The sequence below is a fragment of the Homalodisca vitripennis genome, chromosome 4 (assembly GCF_021130785.1).
Source record: "Homalodisca vitripennis isolate AUS2020 chromosome 4, UT_GWSS_2.1, whole genome shotgun sequence".
NCBI lineage: Eukaryota > Metazoa > Arthropoda > Insecta > Hemiptera > Cicadellidae > Homalodisca > Homalodisca vitripennis.
Window position 1 is genome coordinate 60,036,609 of NC_060210.1, and position 5,917 is coordinate 60,042,525.

At 33.4% G+C, this 5,917-nt stretch overlaps 1 pseudogene; it reads left to right on the forward strand.

Annotated features, from left to right (window-relative positions):
• Positions 1-709: 709 nt before the first annotated feature.
• Positions 710-5,518, forward strand: LOC124361036 (annotated as a pseudogene).
• The last annotated feature ends 399 nt before the right edge of the window (positions 5,519-5,917 follow it).

Here is a 5,917-nt window from a genome sequence, read left to right on the forward strand (position 1 = left end):
ATTGTGATATAACTTTTTACTAAATTAAAAGTAAAACACTTGAAATCCAGGCTCATTATTGTTTTAAAATAGTTCATAATCCTTTCTACCTCAGACAAAAACAAATTACTAAATATATGTGTGTGTTTCAGTTAGAAGTATGCTGAAGATCTTGATTCTCTGGTGTTTTATTAATATTTATTCAAATTAATTCTTCTATTTTTGAAAACAAAAATCACAATTTTCCTTACGTAACATAATCCAAACGGATTCAATTAAGTACGAACAAAAGGCCACTCATTCTGACTTGAAATGGGACCTGCAATTACGTGCTAGAATAATTACAATTAGATATGATATTTAAATCTTAGTTCTTTTCACAGTAAAAATCAAACTTGCTTAACTTGTATACGTAAACTGATATGCATGTTTAAATTACATAACTGAATACTTATTTCATGTAATTTTTAAAAAGTAAAACTTTAAATAAAGAAAGATGAAACATTGGTACTTATTCGTACAGTATTTGCATTCAGTCTCAAAAGTATGTCATTTTAAGTAGGTTTACTAAATGTATGCGTGTAGCTGTCAGTGAAAACTAAAACGGCATTATGGACTTAGAAACATGTATAGGTATTGGGTTTGAAAGCACGTAATTAAATGGTGGAATTGAAATAGATTCTTAGGACGGCATAAACTAAGTTTGAAAGGGTAATTCCAACTGTCCAGGATGAAGGCTGTATATCCTGTGCTGTTTTTTGTGGCCGTGACTGCCGCCTTGGACTTAGAACAGCAGTTGGAAAGAGATGAGATTATTGATGCCGTGAATTCTGGACACTCTACATGGACGGTAAGTTAAATTCATTATGCTCTGTTAACATCAGAAATCTAGGAGAAAAAGGTCCTGTTCCTGCCTGGTTTATTGGGAACGTCAATGAGTTTTTGAGAAACCTTCATTAAATGAATTGTTATTAAATAAAATCATGCCATGATTATAATAATTTATAGAGCAAACGTCATTTAATGGGTATTGATCTAGATATTACATTTTTGTTATTATAGCGACTATAAGCTTCTCTAGATTTCATAAATATTATTTAGGATAGGGAATTCTATTCTGTCGAGGATCTACGTAAATTTAATTCTGTGTAGTTGTATAAGAATAATTCTGATTTATAAATGTTATAAATACGAATATATAACAATTACAGGCAGGCAGAAATTTCAACCCATCTTTCACAAAAAAGTACATTAAACATTTGCTCGGTACGTTCATAAGACCGGAAGGAAGCCGACTCCCTGCTTTGGTGGACGATGGACTCGAAATTGATCTTCCAAAGAACTTCGATGCTCGTGAGAAGTGGTCCAAGTGCATCTCTCTCCAGAAGTTCGGGACCAGGGACCATGTGGTTCCTGTTGGGTAAGTATGCATATGTTTAAATAATGAATTGCATTATTTTTAAGGCAAATCTTAAAGGTAAGTCCGGTGTTAGTGATTGCTTGTACTACTGAACGATGGCAAATTTCCGGAAACAATCCTGTTTCCTTTAAAATCATCATAAAAAATTTTCAAACAAAGAGTTAAACGTTAATATAAAAGATGAATAATAGGTTAGGAACAACATTTTATCAACGTATCATGAGGTTTTTTTAATGTTTCCCATAAAACCCCCATCTTTTTACTATCTTATCTATAGATAACTTTGAATAGGCCAAAAACGCCATTGGTATACTCGTATTTTTCTTATTAGTTCCTAAGCTTTAATATTCATCAACAAGTCTTTTCAGTTGGTCTGCTTTAACTCTAGTTACACAATTCAATAATACTTCAGTTACAATATATTGCTGATAACTTAAAACTTCCTAATTTTGGCCTCTCTGACTGATTTAGTTTGGGAACATACAGTATCACTGGTCTTGGGAGGGGAAATATTTGGGAAAACCATTTAGTAGTTTCCAGTACCTTTATTTAAGTTGAAAAGTATTGTTACAGATATCGATTCCAAAAACCCAAACAAATTGTTACGTGCCGATGGTAATGATGTCATGTAATTGGCAGAATTTGTATCCAGTAAGAGCTCTTACAATGCATTTTCATTTCGCTCTTGTTTTAAAAATTTCTTATTTTCAAAATCTTTGTAGTTAGTAATCGCAATGTGCCATTACAAATGTGTTATCTCAACATAAGAATCACAGGGTCAATTAAGCATAAAAAATTTGAAATGTATACATATTAAGTAATAGAATCTAACTTGAACTTGTTTACCAGGCAGTTGCAGCCGCTGCCGTATTCACGGACCGTTACTGTATCGCTTCAAATATGGCCTTTAATGGCCACCTCTCTGCTGCAGAATTATTATGCTGCTGCAACTCGTGTGGTAGCGGCTGTGGTGGAGGGTGGCCAGACTTCGCTTGGCAATATTTTGAAAGCGATGGAATCGTAACCGGTGGAGACTACCAGGTAAGTGCATAGTTTGAAGTACATGCGTAACGATACAACGGGTTGTTCTCTGAAGAGTAAACCCCACCCATATATGTTGATTGATTAAAATTTATAATGTTTGAATATTAGCTAAAAAAAACTGTCTGACAGACATAGTGTTTCAGTTTACCAGTCTTAAATGTCTAGTGGTCAAATGGCTAACTACATAGATTAGTTTAAACGGATTCTCCTCCAAATCGATTCTAAAGAATTTATTTTGTCACCGTCCCTTAATAACGTAACACTATTATAAGACTACTCAGATCATCTCTCCCACGCTATAATACTCTAGATTTTTAAGAATGCATTATGCACGTAAAACGTAACAGAAGACTAGATGTCACCGAACAAATTACTGCCTGAAAGCCTTAAAATGTACAAAAAAGTACCTCTGGAACATCCTAGAGGCTGAAAGCCTGGTTGTTATGACTATTTGAGTATTGCTATGCTGCTCATATTAAAAAAAAAACTCAATATTTAAGGCTGCTTAAATATTGAGGGGCTTTTAGCACAAGTGTCCTGCTAACGTTTAGATGTATATTTAAAAGGAACTAGGCATCAGAAGTTGCCGGACTTTGGGAGCTCCCTAGCCTTATCCCGAGCCAGCTTTCGACCTGTGGACCCTCCTGAAACCTTAGAGAACTCTCAGCCTCCGAAAACTCCTATCCTGAAGGATTTCCGAGCCACTGGTAGTTCAGCACTAGGAGGTACCGGAATCTGCAACTTTCTGATTTGCTCCCGAACCCTTGCAACTGCAATAGACCTAACTGTAATTTTCTAAACAGCTTCTGGCTTATGTTACCGGCTTCTAGGTGCTCCTAGCTCCTAGTAAGTCTAGGTAAATTGCAAAGCTCCTACTCACTAGATGTTTATAACTTCTATAGGCTTTCGTCATCTAGTATATCTTGTCCTCTAGTAGGCTCCATTTACTAAACTCCAACGGATTTCCAGGCAGTGAAAGTTGTTGTATAAAATTATTTCTACTTATCTGGACTTCAAACCTTTGGGTTACGAAATTTCTCAAAACATTTGTTATACATTCCTGTTCCACTAAATATTTGTTCCTATTTCGAATACTACCCATTCCATGAGAAAAGATAAATTCATGAAACATGAGAATATACATTCTTCCACACTGCTCAGCCCTTTTGTTCAATAAAATACATAAGAGGTCAATAATTGTGATAAATGTAAAGTTTGTTTCATAAAACGTCTATAGTAATTGTACATACATTCATACGTATATAAAAGAGCACAGTTTTGTAGACATTAATTATGAATCTAATAGATACAATAACGTTTTACCCTCGTAAAATGTTTAAGATGCATAGACTTTAAACATAATTTCAAATTGAACAAAGATCAGTATACATATCTTTATACGATTGTTAGTTGCTGTTTAATAGTTAAAAAATAAAAAATAAAAAATATTGCATAAATTTACATTTGTCTTTCACCACTCTGATATCGTTGTGTTGGCAGGGCTGCCAACCTTACACTCTTCCCGCTTGTGAGCATCATGTTCTGGGCAAGAGGAAGAACTGCAGCGCTTACGGCGACCTGCCTACTCCACCCTGCAAGAGCAAATGTTATAACAAAAAGTACAAGGACCATTCTTTTGCTGATGACCATCACAAAGGTTACTTTATACTGCAAATTCTATAATCTATGTTATTACAAAATTTCTGCACAATGTTTTCTTTCTAAATTGAGACATTTTCACGATAACACAGCATGGTAGGTGACAAAAAGTTGTGGTGAAGCAACAAAACAACACGCTTTTCTGGTAGCTTAAAGTGCTAGCAATATAAATGTAAAAAGACGATTACTAACGAATGGTCTTTTTCAGTTAAGAGTACATTTTCCATAAGCCACGATGTGGGAAAGACCCAGAAAGAGATATTTAAAAACGGTCCTGTGGAAGCAACGTTCACTGTTTACGAAGATTTCCTAAGCTACAAGTCTGGTAAGAAATATATCACAAGCTGTTGAAATGAATGATCAATTAATAAAAGTATTTCTTATTAAAAGAAAATAGCGCTGTAATTTAAGAGTGATGCCGGAAATTAAAATAGTTTGAAAGGTGTCAGTTACGGACTCGTGGTCTTAAGTGGTATCTGTAGAAATACTGAGAGTTTTTATTGTAATTTTGTAAGATTTTATTTAAATAAATCATACCGTAACAACGTGGATTATTATAGTTTGCTACATTATACAGATTTAATCACTGCTATTTAAATTAATACATGCAATTTGTTATTAAGAATATTTTGTGGTTGTTGGTATCTTATATAAAATTATATTTTAATAACTGTTTCTGCCTGTTGAAAAATTAAAATGACGTCATTGTTTAGAGAACAAACAAGAATAAGCCATCCTTCAATATAATAAATGGATGCACATTTGACCCATTGACTCATTGTTTAGTGTTACTTTGAACACGAAGTAAAATTCATATCTTACTCTCTTCTGTAACTTATGTTAGTACATGGGACTAGAGTAATATTGAAGTTAGAATTTAAATCTTATCAAGCATATTTTTTACATCCTGATTATTTATGATATCTTCATAATTAAAATATACATCCTTATTGTATACAAATGCATTTTTCGTTGTATAAAGTATTGTTGTTTTAACTATTTAAATATTATTTGTACTTAGAAAAATCTTTTTCTAAGTACACCTTAAGATAATTATCTATCCAAGCAATTATTGTAGTAATGCTTCTTCTTAATTGGCACAATTTTGAAACAATTATTTTTGTTACTAGGAGTATACCAGCACATGACTGGGGGTTTCTTGGCAGGTCATGCTGTTAAAGTGATAGGCTGGGGGGTGGAGAAGAACGTCCCTTACTGGCTGGTGGCCAACTCCTGGAACAGTGATTGGGGCGATCATGGTTTCTTCAAGATCAAGAGAGGAAGCAACGAGTGTTGCTTTGAGGGTGACATGTGTGGAGGTTACCCCGATGTTTAGATTATTTGTATAATTTACAATTTAAATAACGTTTGTAAAAACAAATATCAGCACCTTTGCGAATGAAATACAAGTTTAGTCTCGTGGAATAATTTAATAACATTTTATTTGTTTGCTCCAAAAATTCCTTCTCCTATCTCTTTTATCCTGAATATATTCGCACGAATACTATGGAGGTTAAATATAAATTCCTGTAAGCCATGTGCAAATCGAACGTAAGTTAAAAAAAGGGATGATCTGTTTAAATATGGTCTAAACAATCTAAAAAAATATAACCTATATATTTGTTCTGAAAGTATAATTAAAAAACGAAACAAATTAGTTTAATTTTAATTTTAACTTTTGTAGAACACATGTTTTGTAATTTAGGTTTTAATATTTAAAGCTACTTCAAAATCCGAAATTTAACGCTCTGCTATTTATGATCCTAGAGAAAACACTAATGTATTCTGGAGTTCTTAAAACATTTGTTAAACGTT